Raw genomic sequence first — 14,416 nt, forward strand, 5'->3', positions numbered from 1 at the left:
AATTTTGTGGTATAAAATGCAGTCTGAAAAGTGCTATTGACTATATTCAGGCAGAGCAAACAGAGGAAGGTCTGCATAATTCTGCACTCTGTATTTCATTCTTACTGAAATGCTGCACAAAAACCTTATCTGTGGTGAGCCAACATAAGGATGTGAAGAGTGCTAGATGAGTACTTGCTCCCACTATCTTTAGCTCATCTTGCCAGCTACTGATGCAAGCAACAAATAGCCGCAGGTCAACTCACAAAAAGATTCCTCTATCAATACAATAAGGCTCATGTACGTCATAAGGCAATTCAGGGCTTTCTGCAAACGCAAATATTTGTTTGCCTTTGGATTCAGTCCAATGATTACAGGGATGCTCCTTTGCATGTATTGCTTGAGCTATGCCTGCAAATAGGGGGAAATTCTGTGGGTGCTTCCTACCTGCCATATTGACCCATGGGGCTTAGAGGAGGTCAGGTTCCACCTGCCAGTTCTAATTCCCAATCCAAATAAAAGGTCTGATCCGAAGGCACATGATATTGCTGCCTTCCTGAAGCTGCACAGGTCTGGGTCTGGCAGTGCCTGGATTAGACAATAATAAGAACCACAGGTATCCCACTTTGCGGCTCATGATGGAAGAAAGCTAAAGTATAAAAGTACATAAAAGATGGTAAGGTTCTCCAACTTGTGCCACTTTCAATGGGTCCCAATCCAGGGAGAGAGTTGCTGGGCAGCTGTCTCCAACACACAGCTCCATCACTGCAGATGGCCAGAGTGGGATATTGCATTTACCAGCTCAACAGACGTCTAGTAACAAAAGGGAACGTTAGTGTTCCATGTTGCTTCTGCTGTAAACTCTCTCTTCTGAGTAAACTAAACATAGTTCCCTGACTGCCAACCCACGTGACTCCAGACCACCAGCACTGGCTAAAGAAAGTGATTTCCACAGGTGCTTGCGCCTCTTTCCCCAAGTTAGCAAAGGGATTCCTGTGCACATTCGGCACTTTGTATCATAGACAATATCCATGACTCAACTGCTTCAACTCCATGGTAGAGTTCTGCATGCATAAATCCCAGTCTATTCAGTCAGCACTGGGATACTGTGCTTGCATCAGCATTATTAAGAACTGAGCAAAGGGGATTTTTGAATGTTCAGTTAGGGACATGCAAGGAAGCCCCATTGTCTTCCTTGACTCCCTTTCCTAACTTTAAAAACCCTTGGAGGAGGATATGGCGGTGACAAGGGGGGGCGGCATTCCTACCAAAGCACAAAGCACTATTTTCCCCTACTGCTCTTTTCCTACTAGTTTCAGGAACCCCAACAAGAGTGGATGCTCTCCCACTGAAGGACTAGAGATCCTGAGACTAACAGTATGGTGAAAAAAGATGGCACTCTGTACACCTTTGGGAAGCCTTGCTGCCTCCCCCTTCTCAAGTAAGGTTGGGGGTTGTCTTGGGGAAGGGCCATGGCACACCTTCTGGAATCCTCCAAGTAGACCTGACCTCCATAAAGTGTTCTCTCCAAGCCCCATCCCAGTTGGGCAATCCAAAAGGTTATATTAATTGATGGTATTAAAGCCTGCTGGGAAATGTACCAGTAGTGACAGGATCACACACCCTATTTCCTAATGTAGGTCATCAACTAAGGTGACTGAACTGTTTAGGTTCCATAATGTCCAGATTTTATCCTGGCTAACGGAGTCAACCAGCCTCATTCACCTTATTTGATGACCTACAGAAATGGTGCATAGTTCAAAGCACTATGGGCCAGGTCTTGGAGGTGACCAACATTTGACTCTTGTTCGGGGACTTCTATCAATATAATACTTTTGTTCTTTGAAGAAAAATGAGATATAAATGTAAGAAAATTAAATAAGGCCAGTGAGCTGCTTTTGACTTGTCTGAGCAGAACCGGGTTTTGCAGGCCATGATTAAATCTGTTTGTGTGACTCTGACATGGCAGATAACACGAAATGAATATTTGTGTATAAGAAGAAGCAAGGAGGGGAAGGAGCAGTGAAATTCAGAACAAAAAGTACTTTGGGGCCTGGAGAGGAGAATATCTAAAGAAGAAAGGGTCTAATCTACAAAATGTTACCCTATGCCATTGGAGTGCTACTTGCTTTCAATGCAGCTTTTAGTTGTAACAATACTCTAAGGACCGAACTGTTTCGAAAGGGGAATGTCAGGAAATTACTAAGGAGGCTGTTTCACTAGGAAGCAGAAGGTGAGAGGAGATTAGGGAGACGGAAGACAAGATGGATAGATATCATTAGTACCAAACTGAGGGGGCTATAAAGTAGAAGTAGCTCTGGAGTCTCTAGAGCTTATACACCACATAGAGAACAGACTGTTGAAAGCTTGTGAAACATCCACAATATGAACTCTGCAAGGAATTAACTGATAATGACTATGAAGACAACATTAATATACTCCCTTCATAAAATGCGACTTGTTCTTGTTATCAGAAAGAGCCTAGGTAATGCTAGTGTGTTAATGGCTGTATTGATTGTCTCTGCCAAAGTGGCAAGTAATTCCTTCTGGAAGAAGTAACACTCTTGCTTGGCTCGATCGTTCAATGGGAAATTAATATATATTAGAAAGTGTTAATGTGTAAGTAGCAGCAGATCCTTACAAGAATGTAATTGGAATTTATAATGATCCTGCTATTGGACCAAATTCAAGGTGATACTGTTCGTATATAAAGCTTGGGGCCTGTTGACTTACCCCATATGTGCCCACTCAATTGCTTCAATCTGCAGAACTCGCACATTTACAAATACCATATAATGTTCATTCTGCACTTGCAAGGAATCAATCTTTTACTGTGGCAGCACCCATGCTCTGGACTCCCTGCCTGTTATATCAGGGCGGTACTTTCATTGTGCTATTTTCAATGACTGCTCAAAACTTGGCTAGCCTACCCAGACATTTTATTCTGTGATGTTTGCTTGCTTTTACATTCTGTTGATGCTAGCTACATTTTGCTAATTTTATTGTGCTTAAAGTTTCTTTATTTTTTCGTATTCATTTGGTGAATATTTCATGTAAAGTGCAACATGTGGTTTGGTGATTTATATACTGCTTTATTACAGGTGTCTCTAAGCGGTGACAGAGAACTGAACAAATACTATAGAGATCAAATCAGTTAAAAACTAAATATAATACCAAAAATAGCTGAAATAAAAATGACTTCACTAGGCACCAGATCTTCAACAGGGAGGGGGCTAGTTTGATCTTAGCTGGAAGGGAGTTTTGTTAGCTATTGGTGGGGAAAAAATAGACTCCTTGCACAGGACTTGAATGTAAATCTTTACTTGTCAGGTTGGCAACAGTTGAACAACGTGTGTGTGTGTGTGTGTGTGTGTGTGTGAGAGAGAGAGAGAGAGAGAGAGAGAGAGAGAGAGAATCTATATATGAATACAATGTTTTTCTCTCCCGAGAGAGGGTTTAGTTCTTTTTCTTTTCAAAACTCCTTCATAGCAGTGCATAAATTATAAATCCATAGCTTGCCTGTCCTTACAAACTCCTCCAGACAGTATCTGCCTAAAGGTCCCACACTCACATTCTCAGTCAAAGAATCAACTAACAGAATAACCAGCCAACTGCCACCTTCTTTCCCCAGTACCATTTATTCTTTGTGAAATACATTTGCAATGCAGATGCAATACAAATACAAACAAGTTCCACAAAAATTAGTTAAATAAAAAATAAATGCATCATTTATTTATTTTTTTCAGCACGCATCTAGAGTTAGATCTGATGGGGCAGTGCAATCCTAGTATAGGAAGTCCATGAAATTCATGGTGAGGTTCTAGATGCCACTCAGGAGTAAGGCTACTGCTGGCTGAGCCAGCCTAAGTGAGGGAAAATAGCATTTGATTTACACCACCCTTTTTTGCCCATGTAAGTTCTGCTGGTTTGCTAGGTCACAGTTGTGCAGAGAGAAGAAGAGGAGTCATCCACCCCGCTCTACCCCATCACTCCTCTGAAATGCCCCTTTTTCATGACTTTCCTTAGTCTCAGCTGAGGCAGCTTCAGTGAAGAAAGCTGAACTTGAGATGAGGGACTTTGGCAGAAAGCCAGCTGAGCTGGAATAAAGGACTTCAACTAGCTGAGCCCAGAGATCTTAACCAGAGATCCATCTGTACCAAACTCCCTTCATCCTGGCAGATCTTGGGTTTAGATCGCTCCTTAAGTCATATGCACAGAAAACAACAGACTAAAGTTAATGCAAGACTTTCAGTGGTTCTTGTGGGGAAAATTCCCCCTCGGGTGGTGTAAGAATGGAGGCTCACACCAAATTCTCAGTTAGTCAGTCTTTATTCAGTAATGCATTGCCGCATAGTGTCCGAAAGAGCCTGCAGAATATTACGGCCCACACCTTATAGGCAATATAGGGAATGCATACATTATCTTAGTTGTTACCGCTCTACCCAACCATCTTCTACCATCAGCAGCGGAGCAAGGGGGTGTAGTGGGGCGGTCTGCCCCAGGTGTCACCACTGAGGGGGGTGACAAAATGCCAGGTGGCACTCACCACAGGGCCTGCAGCGCTCCTGAGCCATGTGTCTCTCCTGGGAGAGACATAGTGGCTTTGGTGCAGGCAGGCTCTGTTCTGCCCAAACGGTCCGCCTGCCGCCTCCCCCTCAGCTATAGGGCGACTGGGTGGGAGGAGGCAGGTAGATTCCTCAGAGGCCCCGTGGAGCATCCTGCCCTGGCTGGCCCCGCCCCGCCCTGGGCCCTGCCCCAGCTGCCCAATTGGCTTGCTCCACCACTGTCTATGCCAGCACCTCATCACTTCTCATGCAACCAGAGTCCTTGAAAACACATCTATTTTTTACTGTATGTATTTGCATTGCGTGACCTTGGGCAAGACTATCAGACTATCCTTCTTGACAGGGTGATTCTGAGATGCCAGGCATGTCACCTAGAGGTAGGGGTGTATGAAGTTAGCAAGGCCTGTTCTGACCCACATTTGTCTTGGTCAACACTGTTTTCATTTTGCTGCAGTTTGGTTTCCACTCTAAACTATCCATCTCATGGTTTGCTGTAGCTGAATTCAACACAATCAAACCATTATGTTGTCATAGCATAATTCCACAGCATTCATTTCAATGCAAAGGAAAGTTCAGAATAATGTTATGTATCATTTGTAGACTGAGGAAGGGAAAAACAAATAGAGATTACCAATTGTATTACCTAATTTCCAATCCTGAGCACAAACGAATATGCAAATTTCTGCTTCTGTTTCTGCTTGGAATGGAATTTTCGGCATTCCTTCTTGAGCTCCTTGAGGGAAGGGAGGTTCTAAATGCAATAGATAAATACTGTATTTTTCGCTCTATTGGATGCAGTTTTCCCCCTCCAAAAATTGAGGGGAAATGTGTGTGCGTCCTATGGAGCGAATGCAGGCTTGTGCCATAGCCGCGCGCAACCCCTCCGGCAGGGAGAGGCTGCACGGGGCTATGGCTTCTTTAGCCCTGCACAGCCTCTCCCGGCAGGGAGAGATTGCGCGGGGCTAAAGAGGGAGCCAAAGCAGCCAGCGGGATCCATCCCGCTCACTGCCTTGGCTTGTGCCATAGCTGCGCGCAACCTGCCGGCAGGGAGAGGTTGTTCGCAGCCTGTATACTGCTCTTTGGGGCTGGGGGGGAATTTTTTTTTATTGATTTCCCCGTCTAAAAACTAGGTGTGCCCTATGGTTCGGTGCGCCCTATGGTGCGAAAAATACGGTATATAATGATGCTTAAAGCCTTCCCACTGAAAGAAAGCAAGGCAGAAATCCTACTGGGCAGACACAACAGCTCTTTTCATCCTAGACTTAATTTCTGTTCTGCCCTTCCAAATGATTTGAGTGGTTTACAATACTGAACATTGAACCCAATTAAACTCTACAATGAAAACTGATGATGACAGTGGCAAAAGATTGCTCACATAGCCAGGCGGCCAAAACTACAAACAAGATTAGTGGTAATCAACTTAATTTGTGAATGGCTTGCAACAGTGTTTACTGTAAAATAATTCCAGAAAGGTAGCAGAGGTGGTCATCTGTGTACTTCAATTTTATGGCAATCACAATGAATGATCAGTCTATCTGATACTTTCCTTATTCCTCCATTACCTTTAATAGGGTCTCTCCCTTGACCTTAATGGATGGGTGAGTTCATAGGGGAAGAAGAACTTTTTAAGCTATGCAGGTTCCAGGTTGTTAAAGAGCTTTTATAAGCTAATAACAGTATCTGAAATGGGACCCTAAAGGACATTGGCAGTCAGTACAAAGTGCCACAAAACTGGTTGAATATACACCTGCCTTCTAAGTCCTGCCAGGAGCCGAACTGCGGCACTTCATATCAACTACAGTTTCCAAACCACCTTCAAGGATAACCCAAGACAGAATGTGTAGCAGTGGTTGTCATTGCATGCCAAAGGATCTGAACAAATCTGCCTCTTTCAGATGACTTTTAAAAGGGATTAGATTATTTAACGGATTATAAGGCCATCAAAGGCTGCTAGTCATGATGGCTGGATGTTGGTTCCAGCATTCCTTTGACTATCTCATCTGTTTATAAGCTCTGCTCAGGCACTGGAGGGAATGTTGGACTTTATTGTCTTCTGGGTTCATTCAGAGGATCATTTCTTATGTTCTCAAAATATTATGTAAGAGCCCAAATATGTAAACTCATTAGGGATTCCACAGTATTTTCGGAGTCTGAGGCACAAGTTCAGCATTGCTGCATTTTCCCCCCACATTTACTTGGGAGGAAACCTCATACAATTTGATGGAATTTACTTCTGAGTAAACATTTGCTGTGTTTTAGTCCCATTACCCTCAACAGAAAACCTGAGTGTTTGCTTCACTTCACTTCCCACCCATTCCCATGAAAATCAGTTGAACTTCAGTGTTGAATTTTAGTTTTTCCTTTTCATCTCTCTTAGTGGTTTTAGGCTTAATTCTCCCCACAATTCCTTAGACAGGAACCAAAAAAGTAAGAAACAAACTTTTTTCTTTTTTAATTTGCCACCTGGCAAAAACAATCAACAAATAGAAGAAAATGCATGTTTGCTAAGACAAAATGAAGTAGCAAATTAAAAATACCGTATTTGTCTCCCTTTTTCGCTCTTTAAATTTGTTATTAGCTAATCTTGAAGTACAAGGGAAATGGTAAACTCATTGTTCAAGCTCCAGGAGTAATAAAGAGGAGAAAAAAACAGGTTGATTCATGCATGGCCATCTCTTGCGGTGCTTATGAGGGTTCATTCACTCGTGGATATTGCTTGTCGAGCTCAATGTCGTTGATTTTCAGTGTAATATATTTTTGCCTTTTTCATCCATGCTATTTGATAACAAGGGTGTGTGATCTACAGAGGGAGATAAACAAAGTTGTAGGCTACTGTGCTTATCACAAAAAAAAATTAACTGGTGGCGCTATGGTCTAAATCACAGAGCCTAGGACTTGCCGATCAGAAGGTTGGTGGTTCGAGTCCCCACGATGGGGTGAGCTTTTTCGCTGTGTTCCTGTTGCTCGGTCCCTGTTCCTGCCAACCTAGCAGTTCGAAAGCATGTCGAAGTACAAGTAGATAAATAGGTACCACTCTGGCGGGAAGGTAAACAGCGTTTCCATGTGCTGCTGTGGTTCACCAGAAGTGGCTTAGTCATGCTGGCCACATGACCCGGAAGCTGTACTCCGGCTCCCTCGGCCAATAAAGCGAGATGAGCACCGCAACCCCAGAGTCAGTCATGACTAGACCTAATGGTCAGGGGTCCCTTTACCTTTACCTAGAAGTCTATGATTGTCACACAATACTTGTTTACTAGCAAGGCTAATATGAACACAGAGCAGCTCACAGTTACCAGCAGTGCTTTTTTTTCCTTTTAAAAAAATGTTTAGGGGTACTCCTATTAAATGCTCGGTTCTGTCTGAGACTCAGGAAACACCGTGACACGAAACGAGGCTGCCATCGGGGGTAGCAACAGAACTGATGATTCACTGTGCTAGAGAAAAAACTAAAAAAATTAGTTAGATTCACGGAATGTTTAGGGATATCCGTACCCCTGCATCCCCCCAGAAAAAGGTACAGTTTACCAGTAATGTTCTGGTTCTCTTGGGCTCCTCCTGACAAATTGTTTCTTGAGCATCCATCATAGTTTTGCTTGTGCAAAGCTTATGTGGGAGTTATTCAAGGGGTTATACAATGCCTGCCCTTTACTGAGCATTCTTTCCAGTTCATTTGCACGGAGGTTACATGACAGTGAACATTAATCCTGATTTGCTTGCATGGATGTGGCACATCTTCCCAAATCAGTCATTTATCCTGCGCTTTTTAGCTCACTTCCCCTGTTCCTTTCCTAGATACAAAAACTCTGTTTTGTCATTGCACCAGAGCAGGTTAATCACTTTAGTCGTGAAGCCTGCATTTCCAGTTTGCAACTGAATGCCTCCCGCAAAATGTTGACAGTCTGAAGGTCACCCTTGTTCAACTTTTTGTTCTGAGGAATGGGGAAAGTGGGGAGCAGGGACAATGTTCTGCATTTTAAAAAGCCAAAACACCACACAAGGCTGCCTTGGGTGGTTTCACCCCTATATTTCTTGGGAAAGGGACATGACTCAGTAGGAGAGTCTATGCCTTGTATGCAGAATGTCTCAGGGTCAATCTCCAGGCAGGTTTGGGAGATAATTTCTGTCTGAAATCCTGGAAAGCTGTGGCCTGTCAAACTAGACAATACTGAATTAGATGGGCCAGAAGAAGAAGAAGAAGAAGAAGAAGAAGAAGAAGAAGAAGAAGAAGAAGAAGAATAGTAGTAGTAGTAGTTTGGATTTGATATCCCACTTTATCACTACCCTAAGGAGTCTCAACTGCGGGAGACAGTGGAAAACAGGAGTGCCTGGCGTGCTCTGGTGCATGGAGTCTCGAAGAGTCGGACACGACTAAACAACAACAAATGAATCTCAAAGTGGATAACATTCTCCTTTCCCTTCCTCCTCCACAACAAACACTCTGTGAGGTGAGTGAGGCTGAGAGACTTCAGAAAAGTGTGACTAGCCCAAGGTCATCCAGCAGCTGCATATGGAGGAGTGGGGAAGCGAACCTGGTTCACCAGATTACGAGTCTACTGCTCTTAACCACTACACCACACTGGCTCTTATACTGTTAAGCAGTATAATGAATCTTCTTATGTTCCCTTATATCTCTTATGTTCTCATTGCCCCACTGCATGTTTAGTCGGAAAACTTTAGCTACTTGGAGATGCTGCTTGATTTTCTTCTGACTTTTTCACCTTTTGAGGCTTTGCGTGACTTGAGCTCCAAGAGTTTCTTTCTCCTCTCTATGGCCCACCTTTCCTCTATCTCCTGTACATCAATTTAGCCAATTATCTCAGTTGGATAAGCTCAGTTGGTTAGAGCATGGTGCCAATCATGCCAAGGTCACCGGCTTGATCCTCATATGGGACAGCTGCATATTCCTGCATTACAGGGCTTTGGCCTTGATGATCCACAGAAGAAGAAGAAGAAGAAGAAGAAGAAGAAGAAGAAGAAGAAGAAGAAGAAGAAGAGTAGTAGTAGTAGTAGTTTGGATTTGGTATCCCGCTTTATCACTACTCTAAAGAGTCTCAAAGCGGCTAACATTCTCCTTTCCCTTCCTCCCCCCACAACAAACACTCTGTGAGGTGAGTGGGGCTGAGAGACTTCAGAGAAGCGTGACTAGCCCAAGGTCACCCAGCAGCTGCATGTGGAGGAGCGGAGACGCAAACCCGGTTCACCGGGTTACGAGACTACCGCTCTTAACCACTACACCACACTGGCTCCCTTCCAGCTCTACAATGATTCTAAGATCTTGTTCTCTCCTCTATTTTGCCTCAATTTGAATAAGGATGGAAAAATCTGTCAATTTCAATTTAACTTGGTTTCTTATTTTTCTCAAACTCAAGTTCAGCTGACCTCCTCAGCTTGCAGATTTTGAAAATAACATATCCTTGTGAAAATCTGCAGCACGGGGACTGGAAGAACCATGGAGACCATGTTGAACTATGCTGACATGTCACATTGATAAACAGAAGCGCACCACAAATTTTTGCCATCAGAGGACGAACACCATTAGTCCCTCCAGCATGCTGCTCACATCCTGTCTGTGGCACATCAACATTGCTCCAGGCCACATCTTTCTCTTTGCTCCTCCTTTCCTATCAATCATGAGCACATTGGCACAAAGGCAAGCGAGATCCAAACTAGATGTGACATTAATTTTGCGAATCCTATTAACATGCATGTTTTTTGTGGTGTTGTTTTTTAAAATGCAAATGGCAGCTCAAGGCTTTGTTGTTGTTAAAATATGACCCTTCCTTGACCCAGTCCTGATGCTGCTTGCCCCTGGTGGCTATTTACATAGTAATAATAAAAAACAAAGAACCACACACATTAATTTGATTTATGCAACAGACTTTGTGTCTACTTTTGCCCAAAGGCAGAAAGGTCTAAGGTGGTTGCATTGTGGCAAGGAAGTACTGTATCGAGGGCCTTGAAAATATACCTCAAAGTGCTACTGCTTACTGAACATGAAAGAAAAGCAAGTGAAACTGGTACTTACTGTATGTATTTTCATGTCTATAATTCTATCTAATATTTCATGGTCCTTCAAAGGCTTGACTTCAATGGTCCCATAATAACAGTAGCATTCTTTGTTGATACCCTGGAGCCACAGGGGCTCTTGAACTGAAAGGACTGTGTCATGTTCTATTTTCTTCCTCAAGCACGTTGGCTAAAATGGTATTCAAAATCTGTTCCATTCATGTCAAGCTCAAGACTGATTTAAGCAGGAAGGAGCTCTTTCTCTTTTCATTGCCTTGAATTCTCAAAGGCTTCAAGAACACTAAGAGAGGACAGCATAGATAATACATCTCATAAGATAGGTCGTGGGCAATGAAGCTAGTTTTTTAAAAAATTGGTTTGATTTTAGACTGTGGCTGGAATCCTAACCCACTTACCTGAAAGTAAACCCCATTAGACTCAGTAGGGCGTATTTCTCAATAGACATGGCTACAATCAGGGCTTTTTTATCCAGAAGTCACCAGAATTCAGTTCCAGCACCTTCCAGGGAGACGCCATTGCCGTTATAAGAGAACAAGCGAGGTCTTCATGGCGAATTCCAGCACCTCTTTTTCTAGAAAAATAGCACTGCTTTAAAAATGCTGTGTAAATTGCATGTAGGCTGCAATCCCAGAGACATTTACTTTGGAGTAAGTCTCATCAAGCTCAGTGGGATTTATTTTTGAGTGGACATTCTACAGGATTCTGAGCGAGCTCTCTTTCCTCTTCCGATGCGGGTTCCATCGCTGCTGCAACTCCAAGATGGGCAAGTTTATGAAACCAAGGGAAATCGTCCTTGTCTTCGCTGGGCGTTACTCTGGACGCAAAGTTGTTATTGTTAAGAATATTGATGATGACACCTCTGACTGCCCCTACAGCCACGCTCTGGTGGCTGGCTTTGATTGCTACCCATGCAAATTGACGGCCAGCATGGACAAGAAGAAGATTGCCAAATATTCCAAGTCCTTTGTGAAGGTCTCCAATTACAATGGCATGATGCCTACCGGGTACTCTGTTGATATTCCCCTTGACAACACTGTTGTCAACAAGGGTGTCTTTAGACGTGAAGCCCGGTGAGAGGCCAAAGTGAAATTTGAGGCGAGATACAGCAAGGCAAGAACAAGTGGTTTTTACAGAAGTTCTGATTGCACCAATAAATATTTTTGAAAAGTAAAGGTAAAGGTAAAGGTACCCCTGCCCGTACGGGCCAGTCTTGACAGACTCTGGGGTTGTGCGCCCATCTCACTCAAGAGGCCAGGGGCCAGCGCTGTCCGGAGACACTTCCGAGTCACGTGGCCAGCGTGACATCGCTGCTCTGGCGAGCCAGAGCCGCACACGGAAACGCCGTTTACCTTCCCGCTGGTAAGCGGTCCCTATTTATCTACTTGCACCCGGAGGTGCTTTCGAACTGCTAGGTTGGCAGGCGCTGGGACCGAGCAGCGGGAGCGCACCCCGCCGCAGGGATTCGAACCGCCGACCTTTCGATCGGCAAGCCCTAGGCGCTGAGGCTTTAACCCACAGCGCCACCTGCGTCCCTATTTTTGAAAAGTGCCCCCTCTCTAAAAAAAGATTGCACTGTTCCCATTGAAATCATGACTAGCTTGGTTTCAATGGGACTCATATTCAACTAACTGAAATGGTACGGCCATGCAGCACATTGAATGCATTTATTATATTCCTTTGGTTTGTCAACTGCCAGAAAATTCTCTGGAGGGTTCAGTTAATCCCTCACATGGATAACTCTCTGGCAGGGCCGAGCAGGGCTGTGGGACAATAACTGGTCATCCATTTTTGCAGGATGCATTGCCTGGTTACTTCAGTCTTTCTTTTTTGTATCTCTGCACGTAGTCATTTGCATGCAACTTGCTGTCAGCTGTGGTGTGTTTGTTTCATGGACTCCTAGTGCTTCCTGTGGTTCTGTCGGGTGGCTGTCAACATCTCCCATGGCCAGTGGTTCAGGAACATACAAAGACAGGGAAATGTTTCTTACAGTCTGCCTTTTATTCAATATTTACAGAGAGAGGCTTTGGAACCCAGCCTCTTGGATAATGGTGTTGTCCCGAGTGAATCTCCACCCCCATGTCTCCATTTCCTCCCATTTCCTCATTCGTCATCTCTATGGGTGCTGCTACGTGCCCTCTGTCTTTGAGCTCTTTGCTCTCCTACTTTCAAGGCTCGCCGGGTTCTGGGAGAGGTGGGGCCTGGAATGCCCCCTTGGTGCTTCTTCCTCCTCCTCCTCCTCTCCCATTATTTCCCAGCTTCCCCCCTCATCTGCCTCTGAACTGTGACCTCCCTCAAACCCCTGTTGTAATTCTGAACTGTCTGCTTCTTCTCTGGAAGGGTCAGGCTGGGAAGGCGGTCTCCACCATTCCTCCTCTGCCCAGACCCTGACAGGTGTCTCACTTGATCTGGGCCATGCTACCATAGCTGCACCAATGTTTCCTTTACTGTGAAATATTGCATAAATGACTGTATATTCATATTCATGATAGCTCCATGTGCATATGGGTCCAAATGGACACAGAATGCGGACCATGACCAGAGCCTGGGCTCTCATTGCAGCACTGAGTGGCTCTCTCCTCACATACTACACTGTTGCTGAAATGACTGAAAGTGAGAAAATGTTGGTAACATACTAACTGTAGAATCAGAGGCATTGAAATATCAGTCTCTGGGTGACAGCAGGAGGAGACTTGCCCTCATCCACTCCTGCCAGTGTGGTGTAGTGGTTAAGAGTGGTAGTCTCATAATCTGGGGAACCGGGTTCAATTCCCCGCTCCTCCACATGCAGTTGCTGGGTGACCTTGGGCCAGTCACACTTCTTTGAAGTCTCTCAGCCCCACTCACCTCACAGAGTGTTTGTTGTGGGGGAGGAAGGGAAAGGAGAATGTTGGCCACTTTCAGACTCCTTAAAGGGAGTGAAAGGCGGGATATCAAATCCAAACTCCTCTTCTTCTGCTGCTGCTGTAGGCACCTATTTGGTCACTATGGCTTTTTGTATGTTCTTATGAACATAATGAATTCTGCAAGAGACCTAAGGGAAAGTTTTTCAGGCATCGCAAATTACAGCCATAGCTAAAAACATGAAGCTCATTCATAAATTTAGTGCTCATTAATAAAGCTGGTATTACTGTGATGTCAATTTAAAAAGAAATACAGCACATTGACCAATTTCTAGAGGCAACCATATTTTTTAGTAAACAAATTCCTATTTTCTGTATTGTGACTTAACTGTCGTATGTTTGCAGATTTGTTGCATTCATCTAAATGACTGGGAATTGCTTGCAAATAGTGCTAACCCCTATATATCCATTAATTTATTCATTGCTACTTGTGATTGCATTATGCTAGACAAAACAGAGTCATTTAGCACTCTGGAGAGTTAAACCATGCCTAAATTAAATGGTTTTCTATATTTTTCCCCATACCAGAAACAGGATGAAATTAATGTCCTATAATTGTCTAGGTGTTGACTTTTTTCCCTACGATGAAAACAAGTAAGAGTCTTCTACCGCCCTTTAGGTAGCTGAAATGGGAGGTGTTAATTGCTTGCCCAGTGAAGAAAATGCTGAGATTTTAACTCTGCCTTAAATCTTAATTGTGACCTTTATTCTCCAGGCCAACATCTTTTATTTCAAAGAGAAGCAGACAAAAATAAGTGTGAGATTCCTTATACATCCTTTATCTCTGTTATAGCACTCAGCTTCTATTCTTTGTCATTTTTTTCTCAACATCTATTTTTGCCACACACCCTTTCATGATGTTGCATTTTCATTGATCTTGGTCTGCTCTAAATAGCAAACATATAGTGCAGCATCATTCAGCATAAGCAGATCTGAGTAGAAAAC

The 14,416-nt window shown here is 43.8% G+C and overlaps 1 protein-coding gene and 1 pseudogene across 3 annotated transcripts in view; both read left to right on the top strand.

The window, feature by feature from the left end:
- GPC6 (glypican 6) overlaps nt 1-14,416 on the top strand; it is an 802,940-nt gene that overhangs the window by 133,038 nt on the left and 655,486 nt on the right. The gene's annotated exons all lie outside the window — the stretch shown is intronic.
- LOC307214568 (large ribosomal subunit protein eL27 pseudogene) lies at nt 11,283-11,645 on the top strand (annotated as a pseudogene). Its single transcript has one exon. The product of its transcript is annotated as a large ribosomal subunit protein eL27 pseudogene (transcript).

Source organism: Podarcis cretensis (assembly GCF_951804945.1).
Source record: "Podarcis cretensis genome assembly, chromosome: 4".
Taxonomy (NCBI): Eukaryota; Metazoa; Chordata; class Lepidosauria; order Squamata; family Lacertidae; genus Podarcis; species Podarcis cretensis.